Genomic DNA, 23,270 nt, shown 5'->3' with positions numbered 1-23,270 from the left:
ACTAGGCCATTCAGCCCCTGAGCCTGCTATGACATTCAATACAATCATGGTTAATCTCATCTCAGCCTCAACTCTACTTTCCTGCCCCTCTCCATAAATCTGCCTTTCTCATCCTTAAAGTTATTTAATGTCCCAGTATCCACTGCACTCTGGAATAATGAATTCCACACATTCATGGCCCGAAAGAGAGATGCAATTTCTCCTCATCTCTGTCTTAAATCTTCTCCCCTTATCATAAGATAATAACTTCCCTTGATAGCCCCACATGAGGAAACATCCTTTCTGTGTCTACTTTGTTAATCCCCCTAGCATTTTATAAACCACAATTAAACACCAGACATTGTAAACCCAAACTGTTCAATCTCTCTTCATAAGACAATCCCCTCATCTCTGGAATCAATTTTGTGAATCTCTTCTGAACTGCCTCCAATCCCTCTTCAAGTAAGGGGACCACATTTGGATTAATGCCTTCTACTGTTGCAGCAACACTTCTCGACTTTTACATACTATTTCTTGTTTCTGCATGCTAGTTTTCTGTGATCCATGCACAAGGAAACCCAAATCCTTTTGCACTGAAGCACTCTGAAGTTTCTCTCCATTTAGATAATAAGTTTAATTTCTATTCTTTTAACCAAAATGGATAACCTCACATTTATCCATGTTAAACTCCATCTGCCAAATTTTGGCCCATTTGTCAAAACTGAAGTTAATGGGACTTGGGGGAAACTGCCTGCTGGTTAGATTCATTCCTGAAACAAAGGGAGATGGTTGTGGTTGCTGGAGGTCAATTGCAGTAAATCCTCAGGAAGGTGCCCTTAGCTCAACCATCTTCAGCTACTTCATCAATGATTCTCTTTCCATCCTAAGGTCAGAAGCAGGGGTATTCACTGATGATTGTGCAATGTCTAGCACCATTCACAAATCATCAGGTACTAAAACAGTCCATGTGTAAATGCAACAAGATCTGGATAATATCCAGGTTTGGGCTAACAAGTGGCAAACTACATTCGCAAGACAGAAATGCTAGGCCATGATCATTTCTACGGGAGAGAATCTAACCATTGTCACTTGACATTCAATGGGATCTCTATCACTGAATCCCCCATTACCAACATTATGGGGGTTGTCACTGACCAGAAATTGAATTGGAGCCTTTATATAAGTATTGCAGTGACAAAGACATGTCAAAGCCTTGGGATCTTCCAGTGAGTAACTCAACTAACTCCAAAGTCTATCCATCATCTGCAAGGCACAAGTCAGGAGTATGATGGAATAATCTCCACTAGCCTGGATCAGTGCAACTCCAATAATGTTCAAGAAGTTTGACATCATCCGGATGAAGCAGCCCACTTGACTGATAGATCCACCAGCATTTGCTGCCTCTGCCATCAATGCTCAGTGGCAGCACTGTGCACAATCTACAAGATGCACTGTATAAATTCACAAAGGCTCCTTCGACAGCATCTTCCAAACACACAGCCACTACCATAAAGGACACATGGAAGCAAATACATGAGAACTCAACCATCCACAAGATCACCTTCTTTTCAACCACCAAGTAACTATTTTCTAAAAAACTAATAATTATGCTTATGTAAAAATACTGTTAAACTTACTTCCCATATGCTAACTGTAATTCCCTTAGTCTACATTGCTTACTTATGTTCTCAAGAATCAGCGCTGGGAACTCTGCTGTTCATGGTCTACTTTAATGATATGGAGGAAAACATAGCTGGTCTAATTAGTAAGTTTGCAGACGATACAAAGATTAGTTGAGTTGCAGACAGTGAGGAGTATCGTTATCGAGTCATAGAGTTGTTGCAGGATATAGCAGGATATTGGTCAGTTGGAGACATGTTCAGAAAAAAGGCAGATGGCATTTCATTCGGACAATGTAAGGTGATGCATTTCGAAGGTCAAGTCTGGGGGAAATTATGCAGTGAATGGCAGAGTCCTTAGCAGTATTGATATGCAGAGACATCTGGGTGTGCAGGTCCACAGATCACTGAAAACAGCAGCACAGGTAGATAAGGTAGTGAAAAAGGCTTGCCTTCTTCGGAAGGGGCATTGAGTATAAAGATTGGCAAGTTATGCTGCAGCTTTACAGAACTTAAGTTAGGCCACACTTGGAACATTGCACATAGTTCTGGTCATCACACTACCAGAAGGATGTGGATGCTTTGGAAAGGGTACAGAAAAGTTTTACTAGGATGTTGCCTGGTAGGGGCGATTTTGGCTATGAAGAAAGGTTGGATAGTCTGGGATTCCAACCCCATCACACCCGGCACCTTCCCCTGCAACCGCAGGAAATGCTACACTTGCCCCCACACCTCCTCCCTCACCGCTATCCCAGGCCCCAAGATAACTTTCCATATTAAGCAGAGGTTCACCTGCACATCTGCCAATGTGGTATACTGTATCCATTGCACTCCGTGTGGCTTCCTCTACATTGGGGAAACCAAGCGGAGGCTTGGGGACCGCTTTGCAGAACACCTCTGCTCGGTTCGCAATAAACAACTGCACCTCCTAGTCGCAAACCATTTCCACTCCCCCTCCCATTCTTTAGATGACATGTCCATCATGGGCCTCCTGCAGTGCCACAATGATGCCACCCAATGGTTGCAGGAACAGCAACTCATATTCCGCTTGGGAACCCTGCAGCCCAATGGTATCAATGTGGACTTCACCAGCTTCAAAATCTCCCCTTCCCCCACCGCATCCCAAAACCAGCCCAGTTCGGCCCCTCCACCCAGTGCACCACACAACCAGCCCAGCTCTTCCCCTCCACCCACTGCATCCCAAAACCAGTCCAACCTGTCTCTGCTTCCCTAACCTGTTCTTCCTCTCACCCATCCCTTCCTCCCACCCCAAGCCGCACCTCCATCTCCTACCTACTAACCTCATCCCACCTCCTTGACCTGTCCGTCTTCCTTGGACTGACCTATCCCCTCCCTACCTCCCCACCTATACTCTCCTCTCCACCTATCTTCTTTCCTCTCCATCTTTGGTCCGCCTCCCCCTCTCTCCCTATTTATTCCAGAACCCTCACCCCATCCCCCTCTCTGATGAAGGGTCTAGGTCCAAAACGTCTGCTTTTGTGCTCCTGAGATGCTGCTGGGTCTGCTGTGTTCATCCAGCCTCACATTTTATTATCTTGGATAGTCTGGGTTTGTTTTCACTGGAATACAGGAGGTTGAGGGGTGACCTGATAGAAGTTTATAAGATTGTGAATGGCATGGACAGAGTGGAAAATATGAGGGATTTTTACCCCTGGTTGAGGGGTCAATTATTAGGGAACACACGTTCAAGGTCCAAGGAGGGATGTTTAAAAGAGATGTGCAAGGCATGTTTTTCACACAAAGGGTGGTCAGTGCCTGGAATGCATTGCAAAAGGGGGTGGCGGAAGCAGACGTAGTACAAGAAATACCTGGATGAATGCATGAATAGGAAGGGAGTATAGGGATATAGATCCTGTAAGTGAAGACAGTTTTAGTATGGAAGGGAAAAGTGTGCCAGCGCAGGCTTGGAGGGCAGTAGGGCCTGTTCCTGTACTGTAATGCTCTTTTTTTTGTTCTTTATTCCTTTGTTGTATTGGTCCTGACCTTCACTTGTTTCTGTTGTTTCATAGTTAATCCCTTCTTCCAAAAAATATAAACATTTTTAACATTACAAACCAATCAACATACCACTGTCACTGTTCTGATTTGCTTTCCAAATCAGTAGACCCTGAAGGTATATCAGTTAAACTAGGGTTTCCTTCTCTCTGCTCAGTTGAAGCTGAAGAATATAACCTTACTTATTATAAAGCCTGAAAAAGGATCTTACAAACTATGAACACACAAAAAAATGAACAAAAAGCACCTCTCCCCCTGTGCAATGAACTCCCACAATGTACTGTATTTCCAGTATCAGACATTCACTTGAACAAAAAGCACCTCTCCCCCCGTGCAATGAACTCCCACAATGTACTGTATTTCCAGTATCAGACATTCACTTGGGCTGCACTTCACTCTGACTGTGTCTTCTCCCAAGCTGCTTGCATGAAGTGTACTGATCATGCACTTTTAACAATCCCCAATTCTAATTAACCTGTTCAGATGGATAATCAACTTCTGGAGCAGGTGGACTTGAACCTGGGTATTCTGGTCCAGAGGTATTGAGTCATTCAGACTTGAACCTGGATATTTTGATTCAGATGTCAGCACACTAGCACCTGCTCCACAGAAGCCCTGCTGACCATCATTTTCCTCTTTTAAAAAAATTAACTTTTTTTTTCCCCTAATCAACCTGTTCAGAGATCCAAAGAATCCCTACAGTGTGTACGCAGGTTATTCAGCCCATTGACCCTCTAAAGAGCATCATGCCCAGACCCAGCCCCTTCCCTATTCCTGTAACCATGCATTTCCCATGGAAAATCCATCTAGCCCGCACATCCTGGCCACCATAGGAAATTTAATATGTGGAATCCACCGTATCTGCATACCACTGGGCTGTGGGAGGAAACCAGAGCACTTGGAGGAATCCCATGTAGACACGGGGAGAACATGCAAACTCTACACAGCCTGAGGGTGAAATTGAACTCAAGTCTGTGGCACTGTTAGGCAGCAGTGCTAACCACTGAACCACCATGCCCCTTCTGGTCTAGAGGTAGGGATTCTACCATTGCACCACAAGATTGCCCCAACAATCCTTTTCTTAAATGGAGCTGGGTTGAGCTGAAATGACTCTCACTCGTTAAACTTCAATAGTGATCACCACCTATCGAAGCCCTATTCAGGCCTCAGGTGATAGACTATTAACTGTCCCTCAGGCAGCTGAGTCAGCTACCTTGTTAAACTTTTAACTTTCATTCTGAACTTTTAAAAAATAGCAGCTCAAGTGGCCCAATCAGTCAGCACACTGTACTTATACGACAGGCTGGGGCATCAAATATCTCTATCCTTGGACGAAGAGACACTGGATCAAGTCCCACCTGCTCCAGAGGTGTGTAACAACATCTCTGATCAGGTAGATTAGAGAAAAATAGGTAAAATTAAAAAATGGAGGGGGCCCTTTTGTGGCACAAAGGTTGTGTTTCTAACATTGAACTGAGAGCCCTGGGCTCATGTCCTACAAGTGTGTGATAAATGGGTTGATTATAAAATTAAGTTAATGGAATATAAGAAGACTTTACCAGTTCAACTCCACAGTGCGCCTCAGGGTGAAAAAAAATCTTTCCTAATCTTCCTTCTACCAATTTCTTTCAATCTATGCCCTCCGAATTCTCTGCCATAATAAATAGATGTCTCCCACTTATACTGTCCAGACCCTTCATCATTTCGTATGACTCAGCCGAACCTTTCCTCAGCCTCCTTTATTCAAAGGAGAACAAACCCAGCCTATCCAATCTTTCCTCACAGCTGCATTTTTCTAGCCGTGGCAATATCCTGTTCAATTACATCCTTCCCATCTCTAAAACAATTCCATCCTTTCTGTAATGATGTGCCTAGAATTACACGCAGTATTCAAGTTGCAGCCTAGCAAATGCTTATACAGTTGCAGCATAAACTCCCTGCTCTTATATTCTATACCTCATTGAATAAGGAGAGGATTCCACATACTTTCTTATTCTTTTCAACCTGTCCTACTACCTTTAGGAATCTGTAGATGTTCAATCTAAAATATCTCTTTCTCTATTATTGTGTTTCTTTGCCTTGTTTGACCTCCTCAAATGCATCATCTCATACTTCTCCCAACACACGTCCAAATATTGTGTCATCTACAGACCTCTTGATCATGTCTCCTACATTTGCAACAAAATGGTAATATACACCTCAAAAACCAGGGCATCTCATAGGAACCCTGCAGAACACCACTGGTAACAGCCTTCCAGTCCCACAAACACCCAGCAACAATCTCCCTTTGCTTCCTGTCACTGACACTATTCTGTATTCAGCCTGGATCCCATGGGCTTTTACATTTTGAATCAGTCTCAATGTGGAACATCAGACAAAAGCATTGCTAAAATCTATATAGATCAACCTCTTCGAACTTCCTTGTTACAGACCGAAAACATTCATCAGTCACAATCTTCCCTTAACAAAGGACCTGAGGGACAACTTTTTCACAGAGAATGTGGTGCATGTGTGGTACGAGCTGCCAGAGAAAGTAGTGGAGGCAAGTACAATTGCAATATTTTAAAGATATCTGGATGGGTATATGAATAGGAATGGTTTAGAAGGAAATAAAGACCAAAAGATCTGTGAATGCTGTAAATCAGGAACAAAAACAAAGTTGCTGGAAAAGCTCAGCAGGTCTGTCAGCATCGGTGAAGGAAAAAAAAACAGTTAACGTTTCGGACCCTGTTCTGAGGATCACCGGACCTGAAACGTTAATTTTGTTTTATCCTTCACAGATGCTGCCAGACCTACTGGGCTTTTCCAGCAACTTTGTTTTTGTTCAGGGTTTAGAAGGATGTGGGTCAAATGCTGGCAAATGGGGCTAGGTCAGGTTGGGATGTCTGGTTGGCAGGATCAAGTTGGACCAAATGTCCTGTTGGCTCTATAAATCTATATTGACTGTAAATGATTAATTTGTACCTTTTTAAGTGGCAGTTTATCTGTCTCTCCAAATTGATTCTAATCATTAACCCACTAACAGACTAACTGGTCTTTAATTAATTGCTGTATCTCTTGCTCCATTTTTCAATAAAAGTACAATTTCAGACCTCCAATCCTGCAGCACTACACCTGTGTTCAGTAAGGATTGGAAAATGGTGATCTGCTATTCTGATCATTCTGCGACTTCCTCTGTTATACCTTTTAACAGCCTGCAGTACATTTGCTCAGCCCTGGGGAAACATTCATTTTCAAAGATGCTAATCTCATTAATACTTCCTTTTTCCCTTTGTTTATAACATCCATTCACAGTGTTTCTCCTTTATTAAAATGCCTGCATTACCCTTTCTTATGAAGTAAAACGCAAAGTATTCATTACATTTACATATTGAGAGGACTGTTATTGAAAATGGAGATGAGGGTGCATTATTTTCTGTTCTCGCAGAGAATGGTTAATCTTTGGAATTCTCACAAAAAGGCTGTGGTGCTGTCAGTCCACAGCTACCCTCCACAGTTCCTGACATCTACCCCAGGCACACCACAAGGGGATTTTAGGCACACCACTTTGCAAGCAGGGGCCCGGAGATTCTGCATGATGGGATGGTGCACAGGCAGGAGTTCCTTTTCTCCTAGTATCAACAGAAGAGGTCACTACACCCAGGCCATGCCAGCCTGATCCAAGATTGGCAGTATGAGACAGCACTCCTGACAGTAGCAACCTGCTGACAGGCCTGATGAATAACACAAAACATAAAGTGGCTGCCCATCTCCATGGAACAAGCTGTCAGCCATTTGGAGGAATGCCCAGGACTGTTGGAAATAGGTCAATAGCCTTCTACTCCACCAATACAAGGCCACCACTCTCTCTCTGATGCCTCATTATTCATACTATCTCTGCTACTGCACAACCTCCTACCAAGGCTCAGGCTCAATCACACTCTGCAATATCTTCCCTCGCTTGCTGTCACCCACCTGAACCTCTCACTTCACCAACACACAATGTTCTCTGAGCTATCTACTCATTCGCCCAGGATAGGTCCCCACCTGCACCAAAAATAACAGCAGTCATTTCATTTACCTTAATATCCGCCTCTGTCTTATTCCAGGAGGAAAACAACTGAAAACAGGCAAAAAAACTCAAGTCAGCTGGAGGATGCCCAATATTCAGCTTCTCATCCCTTATATGTAGAGCTTCCTGGCTTTTACTGCCCCATGACTGCCCTGCCCAAACCTGTGGACTGGTATTGGACACTGTCCTTGACTTACTCTGTCAGGACCCCCGATGGAAGTCTAGCTTCCGTGACTTTACTGAGGACTGACAATAATAACTGACAATCTGTCCTGGACTTCCCACATGGAATCAATAGTCAATAAGGCACAATAGCACCTCTTCTTCCTCAGGCAGCTCAGGAAATTTGGCACGTTCACAAGGGCTCTCACCAACTTTTACAGATGCACCACTGAAAGTGTACTGTCTGGGTGCAGAACAGCCTAGTATGGCAATTTTCTTCCCAGGACTACAGAAGGTTGTGTGCATAGCCCAGACCATCATGAAGGCCAACCTTCCATCCATGGATTCCACTTACATGGCTTGCTGTTGTGGAAATGCTACCAACATCATCAAATACCCATTGCTTCCCAGTTATGCTCTCCTACAACCTCTTTTTTCAGATGGAAGATACAGAAGCCTGAACACACACGCCAGCAGGTTCAGGAACAGCTTCTTCCTTGCTGTTGTTAGACAGATGAATTGAATCTCTAACTTCAAGTAATGCTGGCCTTGCTAATGTTGATCTGGCTAGCATACACCCTGTGCAACATAACCTTTATGCCTCTACGTTTTTCTCAACCTATGGTCTGTATGTCCTTGCTTACTATGATCTACTTGTACTGCTCATAAACAAAGCTTTTCACCATGCTTAGGTACATGTGGCTAAAAATAAAACAAATTGTTGATGACAAACAAATAGCTTCCAGCTTTGAGTCTGTGTTAAATGGCAAGGCAATACAGCAGTACTATGTACTTTGAATATCAGGTTGAGGGGGCAAAGCGACAGCATCTTCCAAACCCATGAGCTCTACCATCTAGAAGGATAAGGGCTGTAGATATACCACCACTTAACAAGTTCCCTTCCAAGCCACTTACCAACCTGACATGGAACAAAATCATCATTTCTTCAGCGTTGCTGGATCACAATCTTATAACTCCCTCCCTGACTGGTCTCTAAGTCTACTTACATCTCATGATATACAGTGGCTCAAGAGGACAGCTCGCTACCAGCTTCTCAAAACCAATTAGGGATGGGCAATAAATGTTTCTATGATAATCATAAGGAGAATTGAAGACAAAAGCAGGGAGGTTATACTTTAGTTATACAGGGCACTGCAGGTGAGACTATGCCGAGAGAAGTGGCTTGATTTTCTACAACTCGTAGGATGATGCTTTCTGTGACAAATTATGAAGACAATGGCAAATGATCAGACTCTTGCTCCAGGAGGTGGGCAGCCAATTTCCACTTTGTGTTATTTTTCAGGCTCGTCAGCGCGTTGCTACTGTTGGGAGCGCTGTCTGTCATGTGCAGGGACTGCAAGCTCTATTCAGGATGGTCTCCATGGGACAGGGTGAGGAGGCCTGCAATGGCGGTCTCCATTCACAAAGAAGGCACCACCACCAGCAAAGATCGCAGCCAAGACCCAACAGATTGAATTGGTCCAAGGACTTTGCTTGGTCCCTCTAAATGATTTCATCCGTATTTCCCACACCGCCCCCACCCCCGAAGGCAACACCCCACCTTGCAGACTGTGACCTCTGACCTTTCAGTCTCAGACCGCTCTCAGCAGTGCTGCCCTCTCCCACAATTGTTGCTGGGACTTCCAGGTGATCGGCCTGGCAACGCTGAGGCCCTTAAGTGGGATTCTGCACTGAGATGACATGCTGCTTCTGGGCCAGAACTGCTTCAGTGGTGCGGCATGAGGGAGTATCAGCCTGGGACTCACACTGAATCTTAGCAATGGGGTAGGAAGGGGTGTGTCCGAAAAAAAACTGCTAAAATCTTGCCATGAACTCTCCCCAGTTATTGCCGGAAGTGCTGAGAAGTTGCAGTGTTGGCGTTTCTGTGACAGCAGAGTTAGAATTGGAGGATGTACTTTTAGACATGGACCTGTGGCATGAACAGGAAGAGGGTGTTGTGGGGATGGGCGTGAGAGGGTTAATGCAGGTGTGAACAGGCGTGTGTGTGTATGAGAGAGAGGAGAAAGTCTGATTGACAAAAAGAGAGGCTAAGACAGCAACAGACGGGAATTGAGAGCTGTTGAGATGGAACAGACTGAGGAGGGGCAGATGGAGATTGCCAGAGAGAGAGCTGTCCCTGGAGTTAATCTTCTTCCTCTCTCTTGTTCCATTGCAGAGGCCACAGATTGAGCAGCTTGTGACGGGAGGCGGTGCCAGCTGAAAGCTGCAGCTGGTGCCCAGGTAAAGAGCTGTGCCCTCACCAGCCTACGATGCTAAGGGGCGATCCTCTGCTCTCCTGGAGCCCCGGGGAGCAGCACATTGGCAGCAGCGGCTGAAGATTTGGCAGCAGGGAGCTTCCGAAAGTGTCCGGAATCGCCCAGCTCCTGGCCCCCAAGGGCGGATTGCGGAGCTGGGAATCGGCAGCATCTATCGCGGCATCATCCTGAGGCCGGATCCAGCATTCCGGGCAGTGCCTTCTGCCAAGGTCACCCTGTCAGCGAGGTAAACAAGCGCTTTCCCCTCAGCTTCCAGACACACAGCGGCAGCCAGCAGCAGCTTCATCTTCCTGAAGCAGGCGGCGAGCAGACTACATTCCCCCTCCACACTGGGAGGGGAGGGTAAAAGAGACATGCAGGGAGAGGTACGGGGACGGGGTGGGGGGGGGGGGAGCAGGAGCGAGGGGGAGACGGGGGACGGCTGGGTGAGGAATAGGAGAGAGAGGGAGTCACAGAGAGGGCGAGCAACCCCTCCCCACAGCACACCCCACCCCCACCCCCATCACAGCCCGGCAGGGAGAGCAAAAACAAGCAGTCCAGCTCCATCTCTCTCTCCCAACCCCCATTTCTCCTTAAATCCTTCTCTCCATCTTCCTTGTCTTCACCCATCCCTTGCTTCACTCTGCCTATTCCTCTATCTTTTACCTTCCAACCCCTCCACCTTCCCATATCTCTCTTTTCCCTCCCCGTCCTTCTCTTCTTTACAGACCCTCCGTTCATCTATCCTTCCATCTCCCCCCCTCACCATCTGTCTCCTTCACCCTCCTCCTGCTTGACTCTCTGCCATTCCCATCCCTGAGCCTGCTGTCCCTTTCATACGCCCTTTTTGCTTTCCATCCCTTGTTCTTATCCCTTTCCCAGCACCTGCACCCTTCTCCAATCACCCTTCGTCACTCTTTGCTTCACTCTCTCCATCATTCTCTATTTCACCCTATGTCCTTCACCTTCCCTCTATTCCCCTTGTCATTCATCCTCCCTGGTTAGCTAGCACTGCTGCCTCACAGCACCAGGGACCCAGGTTCACTTCCACCCTCAGTCAACTGTCTGTGTAGAGTTTGCACACTGTCCCTATGTCTGTATGGGTTTCCTCTGGGTGCTCCAGTTCCCTCCTACAGTCCAAAGATGTGCAGGTTAGGTGGATTGGCCATGCTAAATTACCCAGAGTGTTCAGGGATGTCTAGGTTAGGTGCATTAGCTATGGGAAATGCAGAGTTACAGGGATAAGGTAGGGGAATGGGTCTGGGTGGGATGCTCTTCAGAGGGTCAGTGTGGACTTGTTGGACCAAATGGCCAGTTTTCACACCAAAGGAATTCTATGGATTTGGTGTCCTCTCACAGTAAGTCATTTAGTGAAGGATCCAACTGAACTCAATCTTTATACATTGTTATGTTTATTTACAGAGTTTAGAGTTCCCATAACCCAACAACCACAGTTTAATTCAGTGTCTGGTTGTTTTTATTTATTTATTGATCACCCTGTTCATACATGTTATGAGATAGCATCAGAGTAAGTGAGCAGGACCTTCTGACCCAAGGTAGGGACATTACTACAGCACCACAAGACCCCCTTCAGTGTTTGTGTGAATTCAGATGATTTCCATCAATGCCAACGACCTGCATACAATGCGTCACAACTTACCTGGGAAGATTGCACTGATAATCATGTCGTAATGTGTACAAATTCCCAATGAGACCACCAAAATGACCAATTTATGTGATGGACCATTACACAAGACAACAACAATTCACGCTAGGTTTCATCATCAACAGAAAATAACATTATTTTTAGAAGGTACTTAACTTTAACAAATGGCAGAGAGAAGAAAGAATTACTAATTGACTATTTTGGAACTTAAATCACACCCATTTGGAAACCGTGAAAACATGATTTGATTTATTGTAGCCACATGTACCGAAGAACAGTGAAAAGCTTTGTTTGCGAGCAGAATAGTGAGATCATAGTATGTAAGGACATCCAAACCATAGGATGCTTAGAGCGAGGCATTCAGGTTACTCTGCACAAATGATGCACAAAGCAAGATCAACATTAACAAGATCAGCATTATTTGAAGTTAGAGTGTCCGTTAATAAGTCTAATATAGCAGGGAAGAAGCTGTTCTTTGACCTATTGGTGCGTGCGTTCAAGCTTCTGTACCTACCGCCTGTCAAAAGAGGCTCTCAAAGAGCATTATATACATTCATTCATGCTTCGGACAGTCAAAGGGCAATTGGTTTTGCACAGATAACAAATATAGACAGGAGAAACAATATTCCAATGATTAAATGTCCAGATCACAAGGATGAGTTAAATTCCCTTTCACAATCCAGTTTAATTTCAGCAATGCCGACAAGTTGTTGCTATTGAAATATTCTTCACTTCAATACTTGATTTGGTAGGCCATTTAAGCTGTTTTTTCTAGTTTTGTCTTTACCCATACAGAGGGAGAAAGGGAGGACAGAGGTGTTTTCAAATTGTAATATCAGATTGAAGGAGAAAACATTAAATTAGCAGTAAATGAGAGGATTGGGAAAGACCCAAAAGCCAACAAAATATAATCAAAAATGTAAGAAAGACAGAGAAAATTAACTATGAGGTTAAACTAGCAAATAATATAGAAAGAGACCTTTAGAACTTCTTCAACTACATAAAAAGGAAGTGATGCCAAAGTAAATATGGACCCCTTGGAGAATGAGGCTGGAAAAATGTTAGCACTGCTGCCTCACAGTGCCAAGGACCTGGGTTCGATTCCACCTCTGGGTGACTGTCTGTGTGGAGTTTGCACATTCTCCCTGCATCTGTGTGGGTTTCTTCTGGGTGGCCCGGTTTCCTCCCACAGTCCAAAGATGTGCAGATTGGGTTAATTGGCCGTGCTAAATTGCCTGCAGTGTCTGGGGATGGATCTGGGCAGGATACTCTGAGGGTCAGTGTGGACTTATTGGGCTAAAGAGCCTGTTTCCATACTGCTTATCCATTCTATGATTATAGGAAATGATTGAGGAATTTAATAAATACTTTTTATTAGTCTTTACAGTAAGGACACTGATAACATTCTAAAAATGTAATTCTAATAATCAAAGGGCTAAAGGGTGAGGGGAAGAAGCAAACATAATAACTATCACAAGAGAAAAATACTAGGGCAATGAATGGGGCTAAAGATTGATGAGTCCTGTGGACCTGATGGGGTAGTATCCTGGGATATTAAAGGAAGTAGCTAAAGAGATAGACGTAAGAATGTTCCAAGAATCCTTAGACTCTGGAAGAGTGCCAGAGGATTGGAAAATTGCCAATGTAACAGCCTTATCAAAAAAGGAAGGGAAACAAAAAAACAGTTGACTACAGGCCAGTTAACTTAACATCTGTCATTTGGAAAGCATTATATTCTTTTATAGAGGATGTGATATCAAAGCATTTAGACAAATGTCATTAAATCAAATAGTCAGCATGGCTTCATGAAAGGGAAATCATATCTGGCAAATTAATTAGAATTCTTTGAGGAAGTAATAAGTAGAACATGGAAAGGGGAGCCTGTGGATGTCACGTATTTGATTTCCAGAAGGCATTCAATAAGGCATTGCACAAAACCTGCTTATTAAGACAAAAGCCCATGATGTTTTGGGTAGTTTCTTAGCATGAATAGAGGATAGAAGACAGATAAGGGGACATTTCCAGGCTGTCAAACTGTAGCTAATGGAATGCCTCATGGTTCTCAGTTATTTAAGATGTGTATTCATGATTTAGATGCAGAAAGTGAATGTACTATTGCCAAGTTTGCAGATGACCCTATAATAGGTGAGAAGGCAGGTGCTGAGGATGAGATAAAGAATTTACAGTGAGAAATAGACAGGTTAAGTGAATGGGCACAAATTTAGCAGATGGCAGACAATGTGGGAAAATGTGAGGTTATGCACTTTTGTAGGAATAGACAAGCTAAATATTGATTAAATCGGGAAGTACTGCCAAAAGCTTCAGACCAGGGGGATTTGGCGATCGTTACACATGAATCACAAATAGCTGGCATCCAGGTTCAGCAAATAATAGTGAGGTAAAATGGAATGTTGGCCTTTATTTCAAAGAACATGTGAGGCATTAGTCCTGGGAAGCATTAGTCCTGGGAGGCTGGAATACTGTGAACAGTTTTAGGCCCTTTTACTGAAGGAAAGATAGACAAGCATTGGAGGCAGTCCAGAGAAAGTCCACTACATTTATCCCAGGTATGAAAAGACTATCTTAGAGAGGTTGAGTAGGTTAGGCTTATACTCATTGGAATTTAGAAGAATGAGAGATGTCTTTATTGAAACACATTCAATGCTCAAAGGTACTTGATTGAGATGCAGAGAATTTGTTTCTTTTATGGGAGAGTCTAGGAGCAGAGAGCATCGTCTCAGAAGAGGGTCACACATTTAAGACAGAAATATCAGCCTAACCACACTCTTCTCTGTCTCATTTATGAATATCACAAATAATAAGAGACCCCCACACTGATCCCTGTGGTATGCCACTACGTACCTGGCTCCTGTCACACAAACAATGTTCCACCAGTACCCTCTGTCTCCCATCACTAAGCCAGTTTTGGATTCAATTAGCCAAGTTAACATGGAGCCCATGTGTGTCCACTTTCTTTATCAGTGTCCCATGTGGGAGTTTTTCAAAGGCTTTGCTGAAGTACATATAAACTACATCAATTCCTCTACCCTCATCTATGCATCTCATCACCTCAAAAAAATTAAATCAAATTTGTTCAGCATGAACTCTCTCTGACAAAGTCAGATTACCCCTGATTAAACCTAGCCTCTCTAAATGAAAATTAATTATCTCCTTCAGAATTTTCTTCAATAGTTTCCCTACCACTGACGTGATACCCGTTGGTCTATAATCCCCGATGCTTCCCATAAAGTGGAACCACATTAAGTGTCCTCCAATCCTCTGGCACCTCTCCTGTGGCCAGAGACCATTTGAAACTTTGGGTCAGGCCACTGTAATTTCCTCCCTTATCTCTCACAGCAGCCTGGGATACAACTCAAGTGGACCTGGGGATTTCTCCACTTCTTAACCAACCTAAATCTGCAATAATTCCTCACACCCTAAGTTAATCTGCTCAAAAACTTCATACTCCCTCTTTTCAAATTCTGTACAACATAGTCTTCTTCCAAGTGAAGACAGTTGTGAAATGCTTTTTTAACACCATACCAATGTCCTCCAGCTCCATGCATAGATTGGTCCCAAATGTGCCCTACTCTTTCTCTGGTTATCCTCTTCCCCTAATATACTTACAGAATATCTTGGGATTCTCCCTAATCTTACTCACCAGTGTTTTCTCATGCCCCCTGTTTGGTTTCCTCATAGTTTTCTTAACTTTCTCCTTACACTTTCCATACGGCCCTACAGCCTCTGTTGGCTTGCTCCCTTTGTACCTATTATATGCCTCTCTTTGACTATCCAGTCTTGAATATTCGTAGATATTCAGGGTTCCCTGGGCTTGTTGCTCCTACATTTCACCCTAAGGGGAACATCTTGTACAAGTCCCAGTGCCTTTCTGAAAACCTCCCTGTTCTGCCGTAAATTTACCCTCAAGTAACTGCTCCTGGTCTACTTTGGCCTGATCCTGCCTTACTTTAATAAAATCAACTTTCGTCCAATCCCAAATCCTTCTTTTGTAGACTATCTTTCTCCTTTTCCATAACAAACATAAAATGTAAGGTGTTGAGGTCACTATCACTAAAATGTTCTCCCACCGTCACCTCAAATACCTGTCCCACTTCATTCCCCAGAATTTGGTCCAGCACTGCACCATCCCTTGGAGCCAATCTGCATATTGCCATCAAAAACTCTCCTGAATACATTTCAAGAAATCTCACCCGTCTAAACCGTCAACTCTATGACTATCACAAGTAATCTTGCAGAAGTTAAAATCCCCTAATATAACCCCTAATATAACTACCCATGTATTATTTTTACACACCTCAATGAAATGTCTACTTATTTGTTCCTCAATTTCCTGCTGACAAGGGCCAATGACACTTATTCCAAAGCTCTCCCCGCAAAGCCGCTTTCAAAATCCTTCCACAATACTGTCCACCCTTACAGCATTAACTGTCTCCTTAATTAATAATGTGACGCTACCTCTTTTATACCGTCCCCTGACTCTCTTGAAGATCCTGTACCCTGGAATATTGAGTTGCCTGCCCTCCCTCAACCACATCTCTGTGTTGGCAACAATATTGCAATTCATGTGTCAATCCATGCCCTTAACTCATCAGATATCTTGCCTGTAATCGGCTGACATTAAAATCTCAACCACAGTGGATAGAGGGGAACCAGTAGATTTGTCATAATCAAACTTCCAGAAAGCATTCAACAAGGTACCTCACAGCAAGTTAAATCATAAGAGCCCATGGTGTTTGATGCAGTATATTGATGTGTTAGAGAATTGGTTTATGGGCAGGAAACAGTGAGTGAGGGCAACGGGCTCTTTTTAAAGTTGGCGATCCTTGACCAATGGGGTTTCGCAGGGTTCAGTGCTGGGATTGTAACTGTTTACAATATATTTATGTGGCAATGCCTTGGAGGATGTGAATGTACTGTAGCCAAATTTGCAAACGGCACAAAAAAATAGTTGGAAATGCAAGTGTGAGAGGGGTGCAAACAGTTTAGAGAGAGCCTGCCATTACGCACCCCCAGTTGTTAGTCACTAACAGTCCCCTTTAACAACTATTCACCCTGCCAGCCTGATAGTTAGCAACTCCTTTGTCTGTCCAACTGTCTTGTTCTCTCTTTGGACTCTAAGCTATTGTCTACTCCCTACCGAACCCACTTCCTTATTCTCTGCATATAAACTGACGTTTTCCCAGCCGCCATCAGTTCTGAGGAAGGTTCACTGGACCCGAAACATTAACTCTGTTTTCTCCTTCATGGATGCTGCTTGACCTGCTGAGCTTTTCCAGCAACTTTGCTTTTGTTCCTAATTTAGAGAGAGATATTGATAAGTTAATTAATTGGGCAAAGAGTTGGCAAATGGAGTATAATGTGGACAAATGGGAACTTGTTCATTTTGGAAGGGAGAACGAAAGAACAGAGTATTATTTAAATGGAGAATAGCTTCAGAAAACTGCAACACTAAGGAACTTGTGCACAAAACACAGAAAGATAGCACCCAGCTGCAGTAGTTAGTGAGGAAGACTAATGAATGTTGGCATTCATTTCAAGGGGTTTTGAGTATAAAAGTTGGATAGTTTTACTGCAACTGTACAAGGTGCTGGTGAGAGTGCATCGGGAGTACTGTGAACAGTTTTGGTCCCCTTACCCAAGGAAAGATATAGTAACATTGGAGGTAGTTCAAAGAGGGTCAGCTAGATTGTACCTTACACTGCTAAAGATAGCCAGGAAGAAAATAACAGTTACTCCGAGGAATCATTTTTGAACCCTCACTAAATACAGGTGAAGTACCAGAGGATTCGCAATAAGGAGAGGTTGGACAAACTAGAGCATCAGAAGCTGAGGGGTGACCTGAGGGAAGTATATAAATTTATGAGAGGCACGGATAGGGTGGATAGTCAGAGTCCTTTTTCCAAGGTGAAAATGTCAAATACTAGGGAACATAGAGTTAGTGTTAAGTGAGAGGGACAAAGTTTAAAGGAGATTTACACAGAGATTGGTAGATGCCTGGAACACGTTAAGCAGGTAAAAACAGATACAACAGCAACATTTCAGAGGCATTTAGTCAGACACATGAAACAGGCAGGGCACAGAGGGACATGGATCATATGCAGGCAGATGGGATTAGTTTAGAATGGCATCATGGTCAGCACAGGCATGTTAGGCCGAAGGGCCTGTTCTTGTGATGTATTGTTCTATGTTTTATAGTTGAAGGTTTATGAACATTGCACCATTGTTTAATAAAGATATAAATAATAATTATAGGCTGGACAGTTTGACCTGAGTGGTGGCAAATTATTAGATACAACTCCAGAAGACAGAATAAACTGTCACTTAGAAAGACACAGAGTATTCAGGAATAGTCAGCATGATTTGTTAAGAGTAAGTTATACCTTAATTTGAATTTTTTGTGTGCGCAACAAGCAGAATTGATGAGGTTAGTGCAAGAGATGTTGTCTCCGTGGGCTCTACTAAGGCATTTGTCAAGGTCCCACATGGCAGACTGGAATGCAGAGGACAGTGGCGAGTTGGATGCAAAATTGGTTCAGTGACAGAAAATGCAGGTAATGTGCGATGGATGATTTTGCAAATGGAAAGCGATTTTCGGTGGCATTCTGTAGGGTTCAGTGCTGGTCTCTTGTTGTTTATTGGAATATATTAGTGAATTTGACTTAAATATGTGAAGCCTGATTGGTAAGTTGCAGGTGACATAAAAATTGACCGAATTGCTGGCAGTGAAGAGGAAGGCTCTCGACTGCAGTGCGATATCAACAGTTTGGATGAGTGGGTGCAAAATTCCCAAATGGAACTTAATCTGGAAAAGTCTGAAGGTAATCCATTTGGAGTAGGCAAACAAAGCTAGGGAATACTCAATTGATGAGACAACATTACGAGAGGTAGAGGAAGTGAGAGACTTCAATCAGTCGTGATGACTTTGAATGGTGAAACAGGTGCAATAGGCTAAATGGCCTCCTCCTGCTCCTTAATTTTATGTTACGTGCCTTTATTTATGAGTGCATTCCCAAAGATTCCTGAAGATGGCAGGACAGTTAGATAAGGTGTTAAAGAAAGCAAATAATTTCCTTTATTGGATGAGATATCACATAGAAAAGCAGGATCTGTATAAAACATGTTTAGGCCACAGCAGGAGATTTATGCACAGTTTTGGTCACCGCACTACATGAAAAATGTTTGTCCTGTCAAGAGAGGAGAGAGGAGATTTACAAGAATTTTGCCAGGGCTTGAAAATAGCACCAATGAAGAAAAATTGGATAGGTTAGGATTGTTTTCTTATTAGCAGAGGAGGCTAACTTAATCATAATGAATTATTTTAATTATATATGATGAATTGCTTAATTGAGGTGTACAGGATTATTAGGGGCCTGGATAGCGTTGGCAGGAAAGACATAGTTCCCCTACTGGGCAGGGGGCAAGGATTTCAGGTGATCGGTAGAAGGTTTAGAAGGGACATGAGAAAAATCTTTTCACTACAAGGATGGTGAGTGTCTGGGATTCATTCCCAGTTTGCTGTTCGAGACCGAAATCCTAAACTCATTTAAAATGTTCCTAGATCTGCATCTGTTGTGCTGTTACATTTAAGTCATTGAACCTGGTACTGGAGGATAAGAGTAAAATGGGTAACAAGCACAAGTATGATGTACTGAATGGCCTCTTTATGCACCATAAATTTTCTATGGAGATCCTCAAGGCATATATATTTTAATCAGTCTGCTTAAAGATATTATTACACGCCCCTAGAGCAGATGGGACTTGAACCAGGCCTCACCACAACAGCGCCTAATATCACAAGCCACACCTAAGCCTTAGCCATTAGGCAATGTGACCATCAGTTCCTCATGGTAGTAGTATGGGCCCAACCATCTTCAGCTACTCAGTCAATAACTTGCCCTCCATCGTAAGGTCAAAGGTGGGGCAGTTCACTCATAATTTCAGAGCATTTCAGATCTGTGACTTTTCAGATACTAAAGAAGCCCAGATCTAAATGCAGCATGACCTGGGCAACATTCAAACTTGTGTTGATAAAATGAGAAATAACACGTTTTACTTCCACAAGTGCCAGGCAATGACCATCTCGAACATAAATCTAATCAAGCCCATAGTGTTCAGGGATGTGCAGGCTGGGTGGATTAGCCATTGGGAATGCAGGGTTACAAGTTCAGGGACGGGTGTGAGTGGGATTCTCTTTGGAGGGTCAGTGTGGACTTGATGGGCCAAGTAGCCTGCTTCCACACTGTAGGAATTCTGTAATTCTATCTTTCCATAATGTTCAATGACAATATCATTGCTGAATCCCATACTATCAACATCCCTGGGTTTACCATTGACTAGAAACTTACTGGGCCATCCATATAAATATTGTAATGACATGACAAGAGATTAGAAATTCTATGACAAGTAATTCATCTTCTGACTCCCAAAACCTATGTGCCACAGTGAGGAGTATGTTGGAAATTGGGAGCCTATTGAAAGTAGTATAGTGAGAATACAGGGCAAGCAAGTTGCTTTAAGAGGGAAAGGCAGGAGCAGCAAGTGCAGGGAACCCTAAATATTAAGAGATATCTAGAGTTTGATAAAGAAAAAGAAGATGCATATGTCAGGAAAGATGCATTAAAAACAAGGGAGGCCATTTGGAAGTATAGAAAGTGTAGGCAGTTGCATAAAAAAGAAATTAGGAGGGCTGATTGGTGGGTGGCACGGTGGCTCAGTGGTTAGCACTGTAGCTTCACAGCACCAGGGACCTGGGTTCAATTCCACCCTCAGGCGACTGTCTCAGTGGAGCTTGCACATTCTCTCTGTGTCTGCATGGGTTTCCTCCAGGTGCTCCAGTTTCCTCCCACAGTCCAAAGATGTGCAGGTGAGGTGGATTGGCCATGCTAAATTGCTTGTAATGTTCAGGGATGTGCAGATTAGGTGGGTTATTTGGGGATAGATCTGGGTCGGATGCTCTGATGGTCAGTGTGGACTTGTTGGGCCAAGGGCCTGTTTCCACACTGTTGGGATTCAATGAAAGAGGGGCCAGAAAATATGTTTGGAGGACAGGATTAAGGAAAAACCCAAGGCTGTTTATAAGTACATTAAGAGTTAAAGGATTACCAGGGAAAGAGAGGGACCTAATAGAGATTGAAGGGGTATTCTGTGCATGGAGCCACAGGATTTGGGTGAGGTCTAGAATGAACATATCTGCATTCACAAAGGAGAAGGACATTGTAGCTAGGATTTTAGTTGGGATGGTGAAGTTCTAGAACACATTAAGATCAATAAGGAGGAGGTATTAGATGTTTTAGCAATCATAAAGGTGCATCAATCTCAAGAGTTCTGAGAAAGGGTCACTGAACCCGAAATGTTAACTCTGATTTCTCTCCACAGATGCTGCCAGACTTGTTGATCCTTTCCAGCAATTTCTGTTTTTGTTTCTGATTTCCAACAGCCACAGTTCTCTCAGTTTTTATTTTCATTAATCCCAAGGGCTTGATGAGATGTATCCCAGGCTGCTGTGGGAGGCAAGGGACGAGATTGTTGCAGCCCTGCCACAGGAGATATTTAACACTTTGCTGTCCACAGGTGAACTGCCAGATGACTGGAGGATAGCTAATGTGGTCCAGCAGAGATAGGCCAGAACAACACTACCAGAAGGATGTGGATGTTTTGGAGAGGATACAGAAAAATTTTACTAGGATGTTGCCTGGTATGGATGATCTTAGCTATGAAGAAAGGTTGGGTTTGTTTTCAATGGAATGCAGGAGGTTGAGGGATGACCTATTAGAAGTTTATAAGATGTTGAATGGCATGGATAGAGTGGAAAGTAGGAGGCATTTTCCCCTGGTGGAGGGGTCAATTACTAGGGGACACAGGTTCATAATGCAAGGGAGGAAGTTTAAAAGAGATGTGTGAGGCAAGTTTTTCACACAAAGGGTGCTGAGTGCCTGGAACGCGTTGCTAGAGGAGGTGGTGGAAGCAGACACAATAGCAACATTCAAAAAACACCTGAATGAGTATGTAAGTTGGAAGCAAATAGATCCCAGTTTACAGTGGAAGGGCAAAATGCAGTGGGGCAAGCTCAGAGGGCCGAAGGGCCTGTTCCTGTGTTTTATCGTTCTTTTGTTCCAGGTAATTGCAGCCAAGTTAGTCCAACGTCAGTGGTAGGGAAATTTTTGGACAAAATCCTGATGGACAAGATGAATCAAACATGGAAAGGCAGGAACTGATCAAGGACAGTCAGCTCAGATTTGTAGGAGAGAGATTCTAACTAATTTGAGTTTTTTGAAAAGCTCATTAAATATATTGAGGAAGGTAGTGCAGTTTTACGTGCCTTACATGGACTTCATTAAGGCCTTTGACAAGATCCCACATGAAAGGCTGGTCTGAATGGTAAGAGCATTTGGGATACAAGGCAATTTGGTAAACTGGATCCAAAATTGGCTAACAAGTTGGAGGCAAAGGATGATGGTAGAGAGGTGTCTTTGTGATTGGAATCCTGTGACCAGTGGTGTAGCACAAAAACCAGTGCTGGACCCTTGCTAATTGTAATGTACATTCATTACTCAGATGAGAATGTTGAGTTAGTAAGTTTACAGAAGACATAAAAATTGGTGGTGCTATTTATAGTGAGGAGGATCAGGCTACAGTCTGATACTGATCAACTGGTAAATTGGGCAGAGCAATGGCAGATGGAATTTAATCCAGATAAATGTGAAGTGATTGTTTTCAGAGGTCTATTAAGGGAAGAATAAACATAATAAATGGTAGGTGCCTAAGGAGTACTGAGGAACAAAGGGACCTTGGTGTACAATCCCTGAAGGTGCCTGCACAAGTAGATACGAGGCGAGGAACAGGGAGCAGGCGCAGCTGAACACGTGGCTACGCAGCCGGTGTAGGAGGGAGGGCTTCAGATATGTAGATAATTGGGATGCCTTCTGGGGAAGGTGGGACCTGTACAAGAAGGACAGGTTGCATCTGAACTGGAAGGGGACCAATGTCCTGGGTGGAAGGTTTGCTCGAGTAGTTCGAGAAGGTTTAAACTAGTATGGCAGGGGGGTGGGAACCTGAGCTGTATACCGGAGGTGAGAGTTGATGCAGGTGAGGCAGTAGCAAGAGGTAGACCAGCTAGTGGGAAGGAACCAAGGGATCAGTTAAAGTGTGTTTGCTTTAATGCAAGGAGTATCAGGAATAAAAGTGATGAACTTAGAGCATGGATCAGTACCTGGTGCTATGATGTTGTGGCCATAACAGAGACATGGGTTTCTCATGGGCAGGAATGGTTGCTGGATGTTCCAGGGTTTAGAACATTTAAAAAGAATAGGGAGGGGGGGAAAAGAGGAGGGTGTGTAGCACTACAAATCAGAGAGGGTATCACAGCTACAGAAGCTTCCATTGTCGAGGAAGATCTGCCTACTGAGTCAGTATGGGTGGAAATTAGGAACAGCAAGGGAGTAGTCACCTAGTTAGGGGTTTACTACAGGCCCCCCAATAGCAGCAGGGAGATTGAAGAAAGC

At 43.6% G+C, this 23,270-nt stretch overlaps 1 protein-coding gene across 3 annotated transcripts in view; it reads left to right on the top strand.

Annotated features, from left to right (window-relative positions):
• Positions 1-23,270, top strand: part of LOC125462890 (potassium voltage-gated channel subfamily A member 2-like) — a 65,605-nt gene that overhangs the window by 23,768 nt on the left and 18,567 nt on the right. The window contains exons 1-2 of one of the 3 annotated variants that reach the window (XM_048553366.2): positions 9,701-9,814; positions 10,004-10,329. The gene's annotated coding sequence lies outside the window, so the exon portion shown is untranslated. Of the gene's footprint in view, positions 1-9,700; positions 10,330-23,270 lie in introns of those variants that run through there. The other 2 variants (XM_048553367.2, XM_048553368.2) reach the window with 2 other exon arrangements.

Source organism: Stegostoma tigrinum, chromosome 21 (genome assembly GCF_030684315.1).
Source record: "Stegostoma tigrinum isolate sSteTig4 chromosome 21, sSteTig4.hap1, whole genome shotgun sequence".
In the NCBI taxonomy this organism is placed as follows: domain Eukaryota; kingdom Metazoa; phylum Chordata; class Chondrichthyes; order Orectolobiformes; family Stegostomatidae; genus Stegostoma; species Stegostoma tigrinum.
Note: the sequence above shows the minus strand (reverse complement) of the source record. Positions and strands in the feature narration are given on the sequence as shown.